Genomic DNA, 9,255 nt, shown 5'->3' on the forward strand with positions numbered 1-9,255 from the left:
AATTCTTTCACCATCCAATTCACGCTTCATTTATCTGACCACTGTGACCAGCGATGCTGTCGCACACAAAATACAGCACAAACAAAAATGTTAAAATATTCTACCCTCCACCCAAAATATGCTACTACGTTTAACACTTTGATTCTGCGGCCTGATCTGGCTCCCATAATCGCATAGCCAAAGGCCACAGAGAACCACTTTGGATGTCGTCAGTTTAAACTTATTTTTGTGAAAAGACTCATAATGGCGCTTGACGTTATACTCTTTAGCAGCTGAAACTGTTTTTTTTTGGCAAACTAGACAGAGTGGTTTTCCTGAATTTTCTGCAAATAAATAATCTTCTTCCTCTTTATTTTAAAATGATCTTTCTTCCACCTTTCTTTTTTTTACAAGTAGTCTACTCATTATCTTGACCTTTAGGTTTTGCGAAACTGGTAAGTTTTAGGCTAGGACAACAAGGCGAGTAACTAAAAACATTGTTATGCATCACAAAGGATCGTTCACAAAGTTTTTTGTCAATTACAATAACAAAGAAACAAAAATTGAAGTGATATTGCTACATTGAAGCAAAGCTGACTATCAGTTCTCTGGGCAAAAAAAAGGAGCTCGCGGCCAAATTTGGCTCGCGGGTCTGCACTTGGACCACACTGTCATAATTGAGATTGATTAGTTGTCTACTCTATGGTACAACAAAATAACTTCTCTTTCAAGTAACCAACAAAACGTAATTTTCAGCTTTTATAACAAGAGACTAACAAGAGACTACAATACACAGATTACACCTCACACAGATGATAGACCGATGGGTAATTGGGTTTCAATAGCGTCATTCAAACCCAATTGATTTGTTTTGCTTCTGTCTATGGTACAGCAAAATTACTTCTTTACAACATGACTAATAAACGGTGACAGCTTTATTCTATCAATCCTGTGCGGTATCTAAAGGTTTGAAAAATTTGAAGAAGGGTAATAATCGGGTAGCCTACAAATTAATTGTTTTTTATTGTAGCTCCATGTCAACTATTACCATAAACTTTGAAACTACGGTGAAATCACTTCTTTTGTTGAAGCCATATGACAATTTCTTTGTTCTTGTTAAAAACTATTCCTAGAAAGAAAACTTTGTCATTTTTACGTTTTTTAACGTCTGAAGACGATCAACGTAAAGGATGGATCTTGTGTCTGAGATAATGGCTGCTTTGCTTGTACTCATTGTTTTACCACTTTCAGGTAATAGTTTCTGTCCAACTGTATTTTCTTTTTGTGTCTTTTATGTTGTCTTTGTTAGTTGTTACTTACGACGTAGCAAGTAAACTGTCTGGTAGAAATAGACAATAAAAGAAGTAATCCAACCTAGCGTTATTTATAATTGTATTTTAGTGAGTATCCCACATGGTTAGTCATAAACGTGCTACAGTGCAACTGGAACGGCTTTTGCTTCTTTGTTAGACGCTGTCGTGAAAATCAATAATTTAAACAACAACAAATTTGCAAATGAGAAATTTCATATAATTTCAATAGTAGGCTGCTCTTCTCACATCGAAATATTTTCATGCGATTGTAAGGCAAAACAACACAAACAAAAAAGGCAATACTTTAGGTACTATTGATAAGGGATGCTTGTTTCCATGAAAACTAGACATTATAAGTTTCGGAAAGCATTGGCTTGTGAAAAGCAAATGCAATTTTTGTTTCAATTTGATGTTGAAAACGATAGAAACCATTGATATCCGGCCGATATAATTAGTCATTTTTGCATTGCACAACAATGTAAACCGTCATTATTTACTGAAAATTTTAGTCATTGTTTACATTGTAACATAATGTAACAATGCCAGATTTTCCAACCAGTAAAATATCTATGGGCTTCTAGCATCGAAGATTTCAGAAGTAAAGCACGATGTAAGATTCGCACGTAAAGCTATATAATATAATACACCAGCACACACACTACACATTGCGTTGGAGCCGGCTCATTTTTTTTCAGTGCTTTGCATAAAGTTGGATGAGCACGGTACTGTAATTAAAAGGCGGCAGGTAAAGCAAAAGGTATTTCCTTTTGGTTTTGTTTGCTTCACACAGATGCGAACATAATAGCAGCTGTCGGATTAGCGGTTTCACAAAAGATACCGGTACATTAAAATTGCAGCTGACTTACTGGTTACGTTTTCTTGTTACTCGAAACTCGAATGCCCACCGAGCAGTGAGCACCAATTAGAAGACAAAAACTTTCATATAAACATAATAGAAGCCGCCTTCGAATAGAAGCCACACAAAACGTTCAAAAAATAAAAATAAAAGTAGCCGCGGTTTCTATTCAAGAAAAAACGGTACATAATTTCAACGTGTGCTTTGAGCACAAATCATCATCATCATCATTGTTTCTTCCTCGTATTGAGGGTTGAATACAATGCGCCATTGTTCTCGACCATGAGCTGTTCGTACTGCATTTTCATAACTTAGTTTTGTCCATTTAGTGATGTTTGATGTCCAAATCATTCTTGGTCTGCCTTTGTTTCTTTTACCGTTTATCTTCCCTTCTATTAATGATCTTTGTAACGAGTTTTGCCTTATTGTGTGTCCGAAATACTTCAATTTTATTCTTTTGACTATTTGTAAGAGAATTTGCTTGAATTGAATTTAGATAATACTTCATCGTTAGTGATCTTTTGATTCCATGCAATTTTTAACATTTGCCTGTATGACCAGCTGAGTACAAAGGCATATTGCATTTGAAGAAACGATGAGAAACTTTGATGAGATTATTTCATTTTTTGGAATATCCCGTTCCTCTGATGTCGTCAACACATATGGCACAACGCTTTTTGAATGGCTGTGGCTGATAATTTGGTTGTGGTTGTATTGTAGGCTACTAGCAGTAGGCTACTTCTCCCCAGGAATCCCATTATTGACTTGCGTAGGTGATTATTGAGTTGAGGAGTGTCGTCGAGACGGTGCACCGCGGCTCCTGCGTAGCCTACGCCACATGGCATCGTCATAAGAAGCACCACTTCAAACGCACGGAAATCTCCAAGTAAAAGCACAATAAAAAATTAGAAGCCACATTTGAAACATATTAGAAATACCAGTTGTCAACAGTGTAATTTCGGTGAAAATCAACAAAGCAATTTTTGTCCTTGGTAATGCAAAATGCACTTTGCATTTTTCGCAGTAAAACGCAGGGGCTGCCTTACAATTGGGGTTCTTGCATCTTCCTCTTGTCATCACTACTGGAAAGTGATGGTACCCATCAGTTCGGATTTCAACAGGAGGTATTGCTTTGGTAGCAGCACCTAATTTCTTTTTTTATGAATTGTGAAGTCGTTGTCTGTGATAGCAGCTCTCTTTTACGAGGTGTCGTAGGTTTTCCTTCAAGAGGCAGAGCTTCAGCAATACAAAGCTTGAATTCTTGAAGCATCATTGTTTTCTCAGAACCACTGACAGCGAAAGAGTCCTTTCTATACAACAGCCAGCAGATTATTATAGTTAGATCTAAAAAATGATTTATTTTGATTCGATATAGAGCCATGAGAGAGTCCATGAGATCAACGCCTCCCATAAACTGATTGTACTCCTTCACAATTGCAGGGTAAGGTACCGTTTTAGAACATTTTTTTTTTTTGTCAAACCGTTTACACTCTCCCATTGGTTGAGCAGCAGCAAAGGTGGACAATAAAGCGACAGATCTGTTGCCCATCCATTTTACCGCACGCACTTCCGTGCCATCAGCCACAACTTTCTTTTCATCATGAGCACCTCTTTTGTCACCGGAAAATGTGATCCCTGGTAGCCGATTAACTGCCACAGTCCCTAAACAGTGTATATTTGATTTTTCCAGATGGTTTAGAAGAGGAATAGATGTAAACCATCTGTCAAAGTAAAGCAAATGGTCAAGACCCCTTGAAACAGATCTGCATAAATTTATTACCACATTGGAGCTGGCTCCAAAGTCTGGCTGATCAGGCAATGATTCGATTTTTTCTGAATACACAAAGAAATCGTGTACAAATCCAATTTTTCGACTATACAGTAGCTACCAAAGCTGTTCTGCAGGATGTTGTTCCTCTTGGACGTCTGATTGCTTGTTAGGTGGTTAATATCTTTATCAATGCTTGAAAAAAGAAATTGGCCAACTGCGAAGTATAGGCTACTGCTGAAAATTGAATGAGTCCGTTCACCAGGCATTTAGTTAAATAACATGATGCGTTCTAGTGGTGCAAATTAAGATAAACTATCACACGATGTATAAAGTGACAATCTGCTTTTCTTCCGACGTTTCGTCAATCAGACACGACTGACTTCTTCAAGGAGCGAGACCAGGTAGTGGCTACCTGTCTAACACGGCAAAACACAGGACCATGTTGCTGAAATCAACTATACATGCAAGAAATATATATAGGATCTGTATTTGCATATTGTGTGAAAATGTTATCTAGAATTTTAAGTCGAGTAAAAACACAAGATTGTCGTTAGACTAGATAGCCACAACATCAAAATTTACCGTAGGCTATTTCTGCATTGCAACGCATATACTAAAAGTAAAATCATGTCAATCATACACAAGATGCAACCATTGCCTTTAAGGCTACATTTTTACACTTCTAAAGACATACAGTCACCAAACTAAGTAGGCCTAAGCATTGAGAAAGCTGTTACCGTTGACATAGAAGTGAAAAGGCTTGTGAAGTTTCATTATTTTTTTTTTATCAACGCTTTACTGATTTGTGTTTGAAACCGATTAGTTTTGCTCAGGAGACATGACAATGATGACAGATCTGTCATATACTCTCCAGAAAGCGGTTGTGAACGCTTAGGTAATGATAAAGGTGTAACAGAGGATACTAGACAAGAACTTGCACTTTTCGATGACAGCATTGTCAGCACCGATATTATCTGGAATAGCCTTCAACTCCGACTGAAGTTGCTGAAGGATTATTTTTTCTGGCGATAACGGACGAAGTATTATTAGCAACCCGCCAACCCCACCATCGATGTTAAGTTTAAAAGACTCCAAAAATGTCTATGACAGTGGTTCTCAAACGTTTTTTTGTTGCGACGCCTCTGGATAAGTTTTCTGGACTTGCGGCGTACAAGCAAATAAAAGCTAACGAGAAAACTTATTTTTGAAGTTGTGTTTATTGATACAACAACATAAAGCAATGCATATTATTCAATGTGACTTGTTGGCTGGTTTGTTTTTACAAAGTTCATTGAATCTTGGGAGAATGTTTGAAATTGCCATTCGCATTTCTCTTTCGGTGTTTATTCGTGATCGATATTTGGTTTTCATCACCACCAAGACAGAAAATCCTGCTTCACATAAATACGACATGGCGAATGGGATAATAGTTCGTAGTGCTTTCTTCACCAAAGCTGGATAATCGTCATACATTGAAAATCAACGCCTCCCATAAACTGATTGTACTCCTTCACAATCACCGTTTGCAATCTCCTATTGATTGAGCAGAGGCAAAGGTGGACAATGAAATGACAGATCTGTTGCCCATCCATTTTACCGCACGCACTTCCGTGCCATCAACCACAACTTTCTTTTCTTCATGAGCACCCCTTCCAGACTTCAAAAGATTTTGTCACCGGAAAATGTGATCCACGCCGATTAACTGCCACAAGTCCCTAAACAGTGTATTTTTGATTTTTCCAGATGGGTCACAAGAGGAATAGATGTAAACCATCTGTCAAAGTAAAGCAAATGGTCAAGACCTCTTGAAACAGATCTGCATAAATTTATTACCACATTGGAGCTGGCTCCAAAGTCTGGCTGATCAGGCAATGATTCGATTTTTCCTGAATACACAAAGAAATTGTGTACAAAACCAATTTTTCGACTATACAGTAGCTACCAAAGCTGTTCTGCAGGATATTGTTCCTCTTGAACGTCTGATTGCTTGTTGTGGTTAATATCTTTATCAATGCTTGAAAAAAGAAATGGTCCAACTGCGAAGTATAGGCTGCTGTTGAAAATTGAATGAGTCTGTTCACCAGGCATTTAGTTAAATAACATGATGCGTTCTAGTGGTGCAAATTAAGATAAACTACCACACGATGACGATGTATAAAGTGACAATCTGCTTTTCTTCCGACGTTTCGTCAATCAGACACGACTGACTTCTTTAGGGAGCGAGACCAGGTAGTGGCTACCTGTCTAACATGGCAAAACACAGGACCATGTTGCTGAAATCAACTAAACACGCAAGAAATATATATAGGATACTGTGCAGTACTTGCATATTGTGTGAAAATGTTATCTAAAATTTTAAGTCGAGTAAAAACACAAGATTGTCCTTAGACTAGATAGCCACGACCTCAACTCTGCATTGCAATGTATATACCAAAATCATGTCAATCATACACAAGATGCAACCATTGCCTTTGAGGCTACATTTTTACACTTCTAAGGACATACAGTCACCAAACTAAGTAGACCTAAGCATTGAGAAAGCTGTTACTGTTGACACAGAAGTGAAAAGGCTTATGAAATTTCATTATTTTTTTTATCAACGCTTTACTGATTTGTGTTTGAAACCGATTAGTTTTGCCCAGGAGACATGACAGATCTGTCATATACTCTCCAGAAAACGGTTGTGAACGCTTAGGTAATGATAAAGGTGTAACAGAGGATACTAGACAAGAACTTGCACTTTTCGATGACAGCATTGTCAGCACCGATATTATCTGGAATAGCCTTCAACTCCGACTGAAATTGCTGAAGGATTATTTTTTCTGGCGATAACGGACGAAGTATTATTAGCAACCGCCAACCCCTCCTTCGATGGAAAACACGTTTTCAAAAATATTTCAACAAAGTTTATACTGGTTTGGTCTGTGATGAAAGTAAAGATGAGGATCGGATCCAACGCTTAGATTCATGAATTATAAGCAATGGGTCCATAAAGAATTTCCAGAGACAACCATGGCCATGAGACAACAAAGTCCAACTCCTAACTTTATGAAAGATATGTGTAACAAGCTTATTGCATGTTGACAATAGCATTGACAGGGGGGTCCAGAAAATACTTTTGGACGCCCGAGATGATTTTAGGGGCCTGTAACCTACCTAAGGGCCTGAGAACTTGAAGAAACCACCGAGATTTGTTCGGATACAGTGCATTTTGTTTCTTAGAAGTGTCCTGATTTGGGGATTAAGGATCTCATTGGTACCAGGCCTCAATTATCCTCTCAACGGCCCTGCAGTTGATGTCAGTTTTTGTTTTATTTCTACTTTTTGTTTTGCATGCGATGTGTTGTTCTGTCGCAGGCTATTACTTATATTTGTGAATGCAGTTATACAAATATTATCCAATACTACCTATATAATGCAATATTACCTATATTAGCTTCACAATTTGTTGTTTGTAAGCTAACTGGGGCTATTAGAAACAAAACTACAACATTTCAAGAAACGTTAGATCAAGCAAAATTTGTTTCCTCTCCCCTACTATATTATGTACGAAAAACGCAAACAAGTCCAACCAAGCTATTTCGTTTTGTCAAGTTATCAGTTCGAAACGATAATGCAAATCATGAGAAAGGTCTGAAAATTACGAAATCGTTGTAAATTGTGATTTGTTGTTTTTGGAGACCCCTGATGTCGAAGTAAGTAAAAACAACTGAACAGAACTGATGTTAAAACAACAGCCTTCCAAGCCATCTGTGATTACCAGCTAGCTCAATACGACGATACAATTAAAACACGTTATAAAACGTAATTACTTTGTATACGAGCCTTACTCTGTATACGAGCGAACAGAAAATAAGGAAAAGCAGAAAGCAAAAGAGATTATAATGATCACGCCCCAGATAGCAAAATCCGTCGTTTTTACATTCCACGTTTACAGACTTTGAATCAATGTAAAAACGACGGATTTTGCTGTCTGGGGCAAGAGCTGTTTCGGCGGAAAGCTGATAAATCGATTCGCTCCGGGAGGGTTCTCAGTGTGTTATGAAAACAATGAATTAGCTAAAATGATTACAAAGTCTACCAATCCTTTGTAAAAACATGAAAAGAATCCAGTAGTCAAATATCGAAAAAGAAATGAGGTCCACTTTTGAATGAAAAGTAGGGTAGGAGGTATTATTAAAGTTAATCGTGACGCTGTTGGCATGCTTTGTAGGATTTCGTCTCATTGAAAACTTAATCGTTATTCCTTTTTTCGAAATTTCATTTCGTTTTAGAAGAATGTCGTTTTCAGGTATTCTGAAAATACTCTGTTCAAAATCAATTCTTTGAAGCGATGTTTATCAAAATGTTGATGGTTCAAATCAAAATTTTCATGTTGCAGATAGAAACATTAACTTGTAGTATTTCTCGCAACACATAAAGCTCGACTAACATAAATCTGTTTCAGTCTGATTGTATCTTATGCAGTGTGCGTGAAGAATTCAATAAGGTGATATGTCATGACCTTCTTCTTTTTGCAAGTAGTAAACCTAATAAATTCTTGGGTATGGATTAACGTTTAGAGTCGTTTTTTTTTCGATTCTTTCAAATTTACGAGAGATCTCGTGTTTCGGAGTTTGTAATCGCTGATCGTCATTTTGCAAATGAAAAATTGTTCGCAACATCATTCTTCATGTCGTGCATGTCCTATGGGGAAATCGTTATAACAAATGTATATTATTTTCTTTGTAAAAACTTTCTTCCCCAGTCTAAAGGTTGGAGGTCTGCTTCTTTTCATCTTTGTTGCTTGGATTAAATGTCAAGGTAAATGTTTAACAGCTGTTATGTTGTTCTGTGATAAAAATCACGGGCTCTGGGGCAAAAAAGATTACTGACAACATTTTGTAAGATTTGAGCTGATGTGTTTCAGCAGAACATGGTTTTCCATAGGGATGGTGAGCAATAGGCTTTGGTAATCAATATTTGTTTTGGTCTTGATTCTGTAATTTCAAAATTAGTCATTCGATATTTACATAAATTCACAATCCTTATATTTGTTTCTCTAAGTTCGTTTCGATCACTCCTCATTTCTAAAACTATTAAGCTGCCCAGTTTCTACAATTGTTCACAAACGTACAGTAAATTTGAGTACTGCTTAAAACAAACTTATTTTAAAAAGACATTCCAGTGAAAAAAAGTTTTTTCATAGAAAAAAATTTGTTTTGAACATTTCTCATAAATTTGTTATAGTTGAACTCGTTTGTTTGCTCCGACAATACTTTGGAAATAGTTTACCAAACTCAAATTTCTCGAAATCAAAGAGCGATGATTCAGCTGTCGGAACACGTCTTTGAGCA

The sequence above is a fragment of the Aplidium turbinatum genome, chromosome 6 (genome assembly GCF_918807975.1).
Source record: "Aplidium turbinatum chromosome 6, kaAplTurb1.1, whole genome shotgun sequence".
In the NCBI taxonomy this organism is placed as follows: Eukaryota; Metazoa; Chordata; class Ascidiacea; order Aplousobranchia; family Polyclinidae; genus Aplidium; species Aplidium turbinatum.